This window comes from Corythoichthys intestinalis, chromosome 18 (assembly GCF_030265065.1).
Source record: "Corythoichthys intestinalis isolate RoL2023-P3 chromosome 18, ASM3026506v1, whole genome shotgun sequence".
In the NCBI taxonomy this organism is placed as follows: Eukaryota; Metazoa; Chordata; class Actinopteri; order Syngnathiformes; family Syngnathidae; genus Corythoichthys; species Corythoichthys intestinalis.
The window spans coordinates 17,113,819-17,127,054 of record NC_080412.1 but is presented as its reverse complement, the minus strand read 5'-3'; the positions used below and the strand labels follow the sequence as shown (position 1 = coordinate 17,127,054).

General features: G+C 37.7%; 1 protein-coding gene across 1 annotated transcript in view; it reads left to right on the top strand.

Moving 5' to 3' along the window:
- specc1 (sperm antigen with calponin homology and coiled-coil domains 1) overlaps nucleotides 1–13,236 on the top strand; it is a 120,106-nt gene that overhangs the window by 200 nt on the left and 106,670 nt on the right. The window lies entirely within an intron of this gene.

Genomic DNA, 13,236 nt, shown 5'->3' with positions numbered 1-13,236 from the left:
ATCCCATGGACCATAATTTAACTCGGATGACAGATGGTTGGTAACAGGATACATCGATGTTCGATTATTAGATTGTGGTATTGCTGAAGCAGAGGACGTCAAATGTTTTTTGGTGTAAATTTGTGCCGCTATTATACTGTATGGCTCCCTAAAAGGGATCTTATAGTCGTTTAGTGTCTTCTGACTTTATTTGCTCTGCTCTAATTCAGTTTTCCCCCCTCGACCCTTATTGGATCAGTGTATATTTTTGATTTAGAAAAACACGGTGAAAACCAACTGACTGTTCTCATGGTGATCTGGTCTTATTTACTCTCAAATCATCTTTTTTGTAGTTGTTGAACTTAACAATTGCTTCTACTGTATAAATAGTAAGAGGCAAGGGCGGAGGTTTGGTCCCAACATTGGTAGGGACAATATAACAGCACAACTTGCATGTACACTATTTGCTCGGAATGGCTACATTTCTCACGAATATGAATCCAATTAATTGATATGCTATATCAGGGGTGCCCACTACGTTGATCACGATTGACCAGTCAATCGCAACGCTAGTGTGAGTAGCTCGCAGCATCTCATTTTTTTTAACTGTACACAGTTAATAATGATTCTGTTGTGTGTATGTTAGGGGTGTGACAAAATATCATTATGGTGGTATATCGTGATACTTTGTATCAAAAAAAGGTGATCAATAATGCTCCAGCCATACATCGATACATCGTTTTAAAAAGGTGTCAATGTTTAAAAAAAAAAAATTAAGGAACCAACAAGTTGCTACCAAAATCGTCCATAGTATATAATAATATAATATAATATAATATAATATAATATAATAGTGTCTCTGTTAACTCTATGGCTGCCATAGATGGTCCTAGACGCGCTTTCATTTTAAACTGGGAGGGGCCAGAAACCAGAGCATTTGCAGCCAGTCTTTCTGATTTATGGGGCATTTACAGGTCACTTTTTGTTCATTTTAGGGCATTTACAGGTCACTTCCTGTTGGGTTTGAGTCACTACCTCTTAATTTTGGGAGATTCCCGGGTCACTTCCTATTCTGTAAGACAAAATGAACAGGAAGTTACCCATAAATGCCCCAAATTCAACTGTAAGTGACTGAAAATCTAAAGCAAATGACCTGAAATGCGCCCAAATTAAACTAATTGCCTTTGATTGTCATTGACGTCCAATCGGTTTGGAAGAAAATGGATTGGACGTCTACAAGTGATAAACTTACAGAAGAAATATGAAAATAGCTAGTCTTTCTTTTTATTAGTCATTATGTAGAATGATTTCCTGACCAATGTATAGATAATTGTTGTATCGCCATATCGTGAGATCGTCTTTATCGTAGGCTTTGTATCGCAATTTGTATCGTATCGTGGGGTACCAAGAGGTTCCCACTCCTAGTGTATGTAGTGTTGTGTGAGCAACATATGAGGTTATGCAGCACTCTTCTTTCTCTAAGCAGCTTCTTGCTCACGTTTTTCTAGTTCTATAGTTTCCAGCAGAGTTCATTAAATTTTTCACAGTTTAGTTAATGTTAACAGTAGAAAGCACAAACAGAAGGACACTTCTCTCTAAGCAGCTTCCCACTCGAGTTTTGCAGGTTAGCAAATTCACACAGTTTAATATTATGCTAACTCTGATGCAGGTCGGACTTTCAGTTACAAAATTAGTGGTGTGTTTCCCACCTCCACAAAATTGGCGTCTTTTTAAATTACTTTCAGTGGCTGCTGCTGGTCGAAAAAAACTTCTAATATACCTCCTCTTTGAAGGAGGCGGCATGTTGTCAACATTTATTTCTGTCGGGGCTCTGTGAGTGTAACCGTGCGTGTGTGTGTGTGTCGGGGGTGGGTCAAGTCAACAGCCAATCAAACGTGCGTTTGAGGGGGAAAAAATGGTCCGGCACATTCAGCAAGTGAAAAGGGGTAGATGTAAGTTTGAACACAAAATTATTCACTTAGTACAGGTAGGGTCAATTTGATCCTTACAACATACGGGAAGACAATCTAAATGACCTATATAACTGAACTCATTATATCATGCATACAGTGCCCTCCATAATTATTGGCACCCCTGAAAAATATGTGTTTTTTAGCTTCTAATATTTTTTTCTTAATTCAAATAATATGGGACCTTAATGAAAAAAAAGAGAAAAATCCAACCTTCAATACAAGTGCATTCATTCAGTGGGGAAAAAATCCCACATAAAGAAAAAAATATTTGACATCAAATAATGTGTGTCACAATTATTAGCACCCCTGGTGTTAATACTTTGTACAACCCCCTTTTGCCAAAAAAACAAGGTCTGGGGACTGAGATGGCCATGGGAGGAGCTTGATTTTGTGTCTGGTGAACCATTTCTGTGTAGATTTGGCCATATGTTTAGGGTCATTGTCTTGACCCAGCGACGACCCATCTTCAGCTTTCGGGCAGAGGGCAACAGATTTTAATTTAAAATATCCTGGTATTTCAAAGCATTCGTGATGCCATGCACCCTAACAAGGTTTCCAGGGCCTTTGGAATCGAAACAGCCCCACAGCATCACTGACCCACCCCCATACTTCACTGTGGGTATGAGGTGCTTTTCAGCATGTGCATCTTTTGTGGCACGCCAGACCCACTTAGAGTGTTATTTGCCAAAAAGCTCAATCTTGGTCTCACACAAAAATACACACGGTCCCAGGCTTCAACTGGGACAGTGTGCTTTGGTCAGATGAGACCAAGATTGAGCTTTTGAGTGTTATTTTCTGATTGACTGTTTACTATATTGTTTTTATTTTACCAGGCTCCTGCTGTTCAAATTATGACTAACACTTTTTAACGATAGATAAAAACTACTACTGTGTGATGTCCTATTTACCATCAAACAGTGCTGCTTCTCATTAGTGGAGCTTTCAGTAAAATACAACAGCTTAATTTGCTTCGTCAGAGAAAGCTTGCTGTTCAAATATCTTTTAATGGGCAATTTTCTTTCACTCAGCAACACATTTGGCATGACTCTGTTGTTTTTAGGGCATAGCCTTAATTAATATAATTACTACCTTGTGTCTCCTGTTTGAACGGCTGCTGGGTAAAAAGATGTATTTAAAAGTCTCTTTTGCTATTAGATGTTGTTTGTTTCTGTGGTCTGTTATGTAAACCTACACTTGTCTCCACATTTGTCTGATAAGACAGTGGGTTTGGTTGATATCTTTGTACCTAATTATATGCTATAATTTCAATAAATAATTCAGATTTTGTTTCAGTGAACCTGTTTGAACCAAACACTGTACAGTCTACTGAAAACAAGTTAATTTAAAAACTTTGAAAATTACTGATAATGTACAGCAAATAGTGGTGGACAGCTGCGTTTCAAATTTTAGGTGAGTTTGCATTACAGTGTTGTTTTTATCCTGGCAGTTGAGTATGGAGTGGATCTTGCAGGCATCTTTTGGGGGAACCCAACTGCGCAGCAAATGAGAGCTTTGACTTCTTTCATGTTGCTTTTAAAATGTCAGAGAGAAAAAATATATTCGTATATGCACCAAGTATAATAGTGTGGTCAATGTAAATTTTGTTTGGCGCTAAATAAAGCCTTTTCTCCCCTTTATGGTTTACCACAACAGGATAGGAAATAGTTGGAAGTCTGCTTTTTGGAATGGAGCACAGTTGAAGAGAATCTTAATATGATTGGTACAGAGTTTAATAGTTGTTTACATTTCAGAAATGGATTTCAACAATATTAGCTGTTCTTCTTCTAACTTCTGTCTGTGTTCAAGATGATTATTTTCCAATCGCTGATGCAAATTGGCTGTATTTGTCTTAACTTCATGTTGTTGTGTTGAAATAGATTGTCCTAGACTTGACATCTCCTTGTGGAAACTGAAGTCATGAGCCTAAGTATTTTTTCCCCCCTTGGCTACTCTCATCGTCTGTTTGAATCATTACCCTGGCAGTTCCTGTCATTTACTTGCTATTTATAGCCAATGGGTTAACTGGGAAGGACCCATGTTCAATTGCACATACTGCAGTTGGCATAAGACGATGCCCAGTGGTCTGAAGCACTGTTTGCCGTGGGAATAATTGAACATGTTCGCCTGATTCTCTCAAGGGAATTCAAGGTCTCTTTTCAGTGCTGCTTGAATGTCTCCCAGCTCTTCAATGTTCTCATAATAACAGCACGCTGAGTAGCTAACTAACTGCTGTGCTGGAGTCCTTCATCTACATTCGGCGGTGACGTGACCTTGTGATGTGGTACAGAGGGTGGAAGGCTGGCTATTATGAAATGTTGGTTGGGTGGTGGTGATGATGTAATAAATCATACAAACTGACTTCTTGTAGCCCTGCCCTTGAGCAAAAGCAAACAATATTGGACAGTAGTTCCTTTCTTGACAATAACACTGCTGTGAATGTTGATACAGTATTTTAGTTTTATAAAATTAATAGATTTATCGGAAACCGTGTTGACAGTTACTCACTGTCACGCTAAGCAGCGAGTACCAAGAACCCATACTTGCCCACATGTAGTTGGACTGACATGCACTTCACTAAATTGGGGGAAGCTTTAATTAACGAGAAGAAATGATAGGAGAAAGAATGACGTCTGAGGGGGAAAAAAAGTATTTCCACAATATTAATCGTGTACAATATTCCAAACTGTTATTCTTCATATTTTCCATCTGAGAGATGTTTGGATTAGCTAGGCGAGCAATTTCTTAACCAGAAAAAATGTGCTTAAAGGGGAAGTTCAGATTTTTTTTACATTAGGCTTAATCTTCGAGTTACCAGGGTTAAATGAGTCGGTGGAGTTGATTTCAACAAATTCTGTGCAGTTAGTTAGTTGTTTATTAGTTCAGGGCTCCGGAGTGGCTAAGCTAGCGCAAATCAATGGGCTCGTCCAAGCATGCCAATAAAAAACAACATATTATGCACGCAGGAAAATCACCGATGACCCATGCAATCAATAGTGTTGGCTATGTTTTCAGGATGAAGTTATTAAAACTTACCATTGCATGTCAATAACTGTAGTATGAACACCAACATTTGTAATCCAGCAGCTCTATAGGTAACAGGCTGTAGATTGGACTGATATTTTTTCCACCGGTGCGTTAATGTTGTAGCCAGCAGCAAGTATCCACAGTTTGCGTTGTTCCTCGTTCTTCAAAGGGAATTTGTAGAAACTCTCAATTGCCCATTTCTTCTGTCTGTTTCCACTCTGTTGCCGTTCTTCAGTCAAGATTCCGTCGACTGATGCTGCATTCGAGGAAGATGGGAAGTCGGAGTTTTCCAATCTCTGACCAGGGAAAATATCATTGGAACGCCACTCGAACTGGGAGGCCCCAGTCAGGAAAAAAAGAGTACACCGATTTCACGCGTAGCTTCAATCAGACGTGACACAACAAAATACGCTGCCCGTCGAAAAGCAGACCGTCAATAGTAAAACTTAAGAAGGCAGTTTACAGTGTGCTCTATTTACCTTAGCCGTCGTTTTTCCTCCACTATTTGATCCCTCATGAGAAGGCAAGTTTGCTGGAGGTCAACATGTTTTTTGATGGCCAAAATAAAAAATGCTTGGAACGCTTTGAGGTGGCAACTGGTACCATCCGAGTGGGATAAGTCGGACTTCCCACCTTCCTCAAATGTAGCATGAGCACGAGTGGCCGAAGCACTACTCTCTATTGTGGTTGCATTACTCATCTAAAAAAATAGTTTCGCAGAAATAAATGAATTATGGCAGTTTGGTGTGACATTGTTTTGGCCACATGGGTATTTTGAACAACGATCTGCATTTTGAATTTATTTGACTATGTTAGATCTGTTAATATCGTTTTTTATTGGCATGCTAGGACAGGACCATTGATTCGCGCTAGCTTAGCCCGGAAATTAATAAATAAATCACAAACTGCACTGATTTTGTTGAAATCAACTCCACCAACTAATTAAACCCCCGCTAACTCTAAGATTAAGCCCTACGCCAAAAATTCTTAACTTCCACTTTAATTGATTGGCGGCCACTAACGGCGATAGACATCCGATCCATTTGAACTGGGAGGGCTGCCTGGCCAACCCTCGGACGTCTACCAGCGATAAACTCATTTAAATTCAAAGCAGAAGGATGAAAAGAGTCACGTGATTGGATGTCTGAAGGTGACAGAAGCTTGGATATTATTAGCTTGGTAAACAGGACAGGCAAGTTTGTAAGTGCAACTTGAGTATGAGCGGGGAAAAATGTGAAATATTTGTCTAAAAGGCGATTACATAAATAAAGATGAAAAAGACTAAGATAACAGTAGATGGTAGATTAAAGGCATAAGCGTTCCACACCCAAAAACTGCAGTGAGACTCACTCTCCTGAGCCTGGCCCATGCATTACGATGCTCCGTTGTGGAAAGTCATTGAGCTTTTGTTCTCATGGATGCTGGCAAGTGTTTCAATGGAATTCACCCACTCACTCCTTATGCGCAAAGAAAAACAGCTAAGGTTTTTGCAACGTTGCTCAGGCTGTTTATCAGTCTTGAAGTTTGACACAATCAGAGCAGGAAGTTTAGTCATCAGGGAGCTTGGCTCAAAGAAACTTGAAACACAGCCTGTGGTTGAGCTAATGAGTTTTGCTAGATAACTTTAGTTGCTTGCGTTATCATTCTTGGCAGCCAATGATGACTGCTGTAAGTTGGCAGAGTCCAATATTACCAGTATTGTCAGTAGTGCTGCAAGCTATCAATTGTTTTAGTAGTAGATTTATCTAACAACTAGTTAGTTCTAATAATCGAGTAGGCCTATTTGGATTAGGAACATTTAATGAGTTACGGAATGAATTTTAGGAGTTGTAAAACAATGGCTTGCTAAGATTGCACTTTCAAAGAAGCATTGAATGCGAATACAGAATAAAATTCCAGAGTGTTTCTTCAAAATATGCAGGATTGCATTCTTTTGAAAATAACTAAAAATACCTAATCTTAGCTTATAATAAATGGGAAAATACATGAGGATCTAGGTATAACAACAAAAAAAACAATTGGCTAACTTGCACAGCAAAAGTCCGCTAGTTTAAAGGCTATAAAAGGATATACATTTTTTTTTTTTTTTTTTTTTTTTTTTACAATGCTCTTAACAAATCCGTTAGTCACATATTCCGATGAAAAACGGCCTAAATACTCCTATAAACTAAATTACGAATGCATAGAAGAAGAAAAAAAAAACGTACCTTATATTCTTCTTAACAGGGAGCAGCTGGATTCAGCCATGTTAAATGAGTTATGTCATATTCACTGTTGGCACCACTTTCAAAGCAAACCATTTCAACTCCATTCTAATTAAACAAATACTCGAAGCAGCAAAATCTGACTCGAAGCGTTTTTGTAATCGAATTACTTGAGCCAATCGATTAATTGTTACAGCACTAATTGTCCGGTTGGTAAAATTTTCAACTTGATACAATACTCAAAAAAAATACTTGATGCTCGGTACCATTTTCAATACTATATAAATTAAAAACCCAAAATAATTTGATTTTTTTCATCAAGAGGGAAACTGCAAAAATCTCCCATAAGCATAACTATCAGGAGTAATGAAAAATCTAATTTCCGCCATGACAACAAATTTCTGGTGACATGTTGTCATACAAAAACATAAATAAAACATATGTAACCAATTTAAAAAAACATGATGTGGTAATACTGTGCAACACAAATGTTAGCTTGATTTAAAATAAATAAAACCGTTCCTTTTAGCTGAGTATCGATACTTTTGCAATCAAATATCATATCTGGTTACAACATTTCAGAACCGATATTTTTTAAAATACTTTTAACAACCCTAAATACAGTATTACTAATACTATAAGGTAGGGTTGTCAAAAGTATTGAAGTATCAATACTGAAATTTTGTATCTGGATATGGTATTTGGGTGTATTTCTTAGTATTACCTCCTAAATAATCTTCTTATTGGTTATTCTTTTTATGTTTTTGCACTACCACAGGTCACCAGAAATTTGTTGTCATGGCAGAAATTTGATTTTGCACACTACCCTTAAAAGTAGTGGTAATGGGGATATATATTTTTTTTTTTATTTGTGGAGTATCATAAATGTTTTGCTTGTTATTATTATTATTTTTTTTTTTTTATTAGTCTTGATATCGAGTTTAAAAAAATTATACCGTGATGATACAGCTATAAGAATGTGTCAATGAAAGTGGAATATTATATGTGGTACAAAATCTAGTTCTAATACTTCTAATACTGTAGAAGGGCCACCAGGAATACGAATTTACCCGAGGTTTGTCACCATGCGCGCACGCAGAGAGGGACAACCATCTGAATGATGCAGATCTGTGGGAGGAAGCTGGAGAACCCAGAAGGAGCCCACATGAAAGGCGCAAGAGCATGAATACTGTCGTTAGAAAGGCCCTGGTATATTCCAGCCAGTGCTAACAGCTCTCTATGCAAAACAAGGGTAGCTCCACTAAAATTTTTGGCAGTGTAATATTTGCATACTCGCAAATTCCAATTCATTTTCAGGCTTCCTAGATCATGATTTTGCCAAGTCGGTCCGATTACGCATCAGTTTCACATCTCTCCAGTCTAAAGGGGAACACAGAGGGAAAGTAGAAAATGTCTCGCAGCATGAGGCTAATAATAAATTCTTTTGCTCTCATTTTAGCTGAGCTCATGACTCCGAGAAGACCACCTCCCTAGATTTAGCTTCTATACAGATGCTGATGTGGTCAGGCACTATTGCACACATGCCCAATGCATGCATGTAAAAAGTACATCACGGATTACATACTAGAGTTGTCAAAATATGGAAAAATATCATAAAATCAATATTGAAATATTGTATGGGGATACGATATTTGATTGCAACAGTATCTATACTCAGTTATTTGTTTTTGTTTGACCACAGGTCATCAGAAATTTGTTGTCATGGGGTAAATTTTATTTTGCACTAATCTTGATAGTAATGGAGAATAATTTTGCATTTCCCATGTTAACTCATTGCCTGCCATTGACGGTGCTAGATGTCCAATCCATTTGAAGTGGGAGGTGGCAGCGAATAAACGTTCGTTCATTTGCTGCGACCCTCCCACTTCAAATTGATTGGACGTTTACAAGTGATAAACTAAATGGTGGGAGAGTGCATTTTGGCAAGAGGAAGAACAGATTTCATTTTTTTTAACTGTCTGCCCTTTGACGATGCTAGACATCCATTCCAATTTATTTGAATTGGAAAGGTAACAGCGAAAGAGTTAAATTGTGTCAGTCAAGGCATTTTGCTTTGATCTGTCAATCTATTCGATCCCAAATACTTGAGTTATCTGTCAACACTGAAAAATCTCTTGTATTAAATAAATCGTGAACTGTTTAGCTCTGTTCTAGAGAGTTTGTGTAGTGGAGCAGGGGTGTAGTCTGACCAAATTTCACTTCTTGCCACAATCTAGGGTCATTCCATCCCTCGCCAAAGCACAGTTTGCATGCTACCCACATGCCACAGCCTTGGCATACCATAGGATGTGGGATCTAAATTACACCAGAAGAGCATAACAGCCCTCCAGAGTGATCCACCCTCACATTAGGGTAGACTGGCATACTGTAACTACAGCTATACTGTACCTTCAGTACATTTTACACATTTTTTTTTTTTTTTTTAATAGCAATGTTAAATCGAATGCACTAGTATAGTCTGTTTCATTTACTGTTTGGAGATGTATATAATCTGTTAGTGATGCGAGATCTCGTGTTTCCATGTCAGGGTTGTCAAAATGATCAACGTATCGATACTGCAATGTTGTATCCGGCATACCGTCTCACTAGTGCTGCAACAAATAATCGATTAACTCGAGTAATTAGATTAGAAAAAAGCTTTGAATCAAATTTTGCTGCTTCAAGTATTCGTTTGATTAGTGACATTGTAATGGTTCATTTTGAAAGTGTTGCATTTAGCTTTATTGATTTGGGTGCATACACTGCCCTCTCGTGGCAACTGAATTTGCCATAACTCATCTAACATAGCTGAATACAGCCGCTCCCTGTTAAGACCAACATGAGGTATGTTTTGGTTTGAGCTGATATGTTTGTTTATACATTCGTTATTTCGTTTAAAAGCAGTTTTTTGTGGGAATATGTGTTTAAACAATTTGTCAAGAGCATTGTTAAAAAAAAAAAAAAAATTAGTATTTTATAGCATACTAGCTAGCAGACTTTTGCTAGGGAGTTTCCCAATGTTGTACTTTGATCCTCATTTATTTTTTTATATCGTTTGAGGCTAAGCTCAGGTATTTTAATTTTTTTTTAAATGCATTTATTGGTCTTGTGAAATGAAAGTGCAATTCTGCATCGTTTGAAGAAACACTCAGCAATTTTATTTTGTTTTCGCATTTAATACTCTTTTGAAAGTGTAATCTTAGCAAGCCAAAATAAACATCATTGCTAGCATAAACAATTGTTTATTCGTTGAACATATCCAAAAATTTATTCTGCAACACATTCCGATTACTTGATTATTCTAACTAATTGATAGATTAATCGATTACCTAAATAATCAATAGCTGCAGCCCTACTTCTCAATGCAAAACAATAACAACGGCATATACTGTAAATCATTCTATAAATAGTACTTTACTTCCTCTTTCTGAGTTTTGTATTCAGTTTTTAAAATGACGTATTAATAGCAAACTATTGTTTTACCTTCCTTGGCTTTTGATTGTCATTATACAAAATTAACTTTGGCAATTTGACAAATGGCTTATTGACGTACTATTTTGTCATAGGAAAACTGGAATGATGAATAAGTTGAAGTCATTTCACATTAAAGGTTGCAATTATCTCCTAGCTCGGTTCCTGACAGCTCTCTCATGTTTGTCCACTGCAGCGTGTTGTAAATGTCTGAATGAGAACTGTCCTCTCCTGAGATGAATCACTGAGCAAGAGTAGTTGTTGTTGTTATGCATGATTATACAACAGGGGATAGGAAAATATTGCCGTATGAGGCTTATGTCATATGCCTTTTAAAAGCTATTCTTAATCACAAATTTGCCAACATCCTTAACTCTGTCAGCTCCATTGACGATGATAGACGTCCAGTCATGAAAACGAAATTAAAACTCATTTATTTAAATAAGTTTATCACTAGTAGACGTCCAGTCCATTCGCTGCAGCCCTCCCACTTCAAATGGGTTGGACGTCTAGAACCGTCAACGGCAGCCAATGAGATCATGTATTTAAATCAATCAAAAGGAACTGCATTATGAGCTTCATGCATATGAAGGTTGAGCCTCCTTTCCAGTCCTGTCTGCCAACTATCCACAATCCTCATATGTGGAAGATTTTCATCCACACTCAGGAATAAAAGCAAACACTTCAAACATTTTATCTTACCCTAGCACTTCAGTTCAGCAGCACCCGTTTAGCTTCATTTAGCGGCACCATAGTTGGCGCATATGACAGCACATACTGTACTTTATAATACTGTTGCAGTATTTTATTTTAAATTTGGCAGCCTTGTTCAAACTGATGGGCACACTCTGAATCAGTTTGTTTTAACAAACAGAATATTAGAATTATATATAAAATTAATTCCATTAGGACAAATTACCTCCAGATCAGCTTCTATTATTGTGCTGTTGGCTAATCTGAGGTTGTCTGAGACATCTGGGTTTTTAACTAGGCCACCATAAAGTAAGTGGGACACAGTTTTGGCTCAAAAGGACTTGGCCTCACATTGCCGCAGAGTTATTATACTAAGGCCATATTACAGATTGTTTTCCCCCTCAAAATGGCTTGCACTAAACCAGAGTAAGATAAAATCCATTGCAGCTCTCTAGACCAGTGCTTCTCAATTATTGTCTGTTACGCCCACCCCAGGAGGACGTAAACGTTCCGCGCCCCCCCCAACTCTCTGCCACCACTGTAAATATACTGTAGTATCATTTGTATATAAAAATTATTATTATAAGTACAACTCTGCCTACCATTGTGTTCTTTCTAATATTAAAGAAAAAATATAGATCAACTTACAATAAAGTGTAAAAAAAACCCAAAAAACGGACACATCCATTTTGTAAAAATACACCCAAGATACATTGTTTACCGTTTTTTGATGCTGAAAAATAAAATTTAATAAAATCAATGAATAATAATAAATTCAAATTGATTAGCAACATGAACTCATTTGGACAATATGTCGAACAATTGGACCGAAAAAACAAAAATAAATACAACAATGGACAGTGTCATTGAAAAGAGGGAGAGTTTTTATTTTTGCTGCAGGCAGTATCAGCTCCTTTGCTATGGTGTGGGGTCATTTTGCACTGAGCAGCTTGGTATGCCACCTTATATGATGCTGACAGTGCTCGCTGGTTTACTGATGTAACACTAACAAAGCGGGAGGATTGTTGGCAATATTTGGCATTTGCTGAAAAAAATAATTCCTGCTGTGCCCTGCGAAAGTAAACGGTCTGTTTTTTCCTCGTCTCCCACTGTACTAAAAGTCAAAGCCAAAGGCTAAATGCTACATATGCTTTGTCATATTTCCTTGTCTAAGCTTTTCATATCTCCAGAGCTCTTTTCTGTGTGCTCTTGTTTTGTTCAAAAATACTGCGCACACGCTGAAAATGAGAGTGGCACTGGCACCCACTGAGTGGATGTGCAATTACACTTTATTCTAGTATGACAAAAATGTATGTTCCCTAAGGTCACATGCGCCACCCCCAGCATCGCTCTGCGCCCCCCTGGGGGGGGCCCGCCCCACTATTTGAGAAGTACTGCTCTAGACTAACAATTTTTATTAGGATCACAGTGGCCTCGAACTTAAAATTTTAGAGGCGCAAGCAGAAGATTCAGCACAACGTAAATGTAAGTTTTTCACTTATTATCACAGTTTAACCGATAAATACTTTCATAATAATTGCATAAAACTACAAACGTATGAACCTAAATTTTATTCTCTACTAGTTTTGACATATTCTACTTAGAAGTTTAAGTCAACATTGGAATTTTGTTCTTTTTCTGTCGCTGTCTCCTGGCACTACAACCAATCAGGATTTATTGATCTACAAATCACCTGCAAGGACACTGGCCAACCCGGAAATTGACATCCACATACCACGCTTTATCAACATGGAGGAGTGGATCATTTCAGCAGTGTGCGACCAGCACATACTTTATGATACCTCTCGGCATGACTTTCTATAGATGAAAAACATTTTTTAAAAGCGGCACTATGGGAAGTTGTTGGAGCTCAGAAAAGACAGAAATTTTTT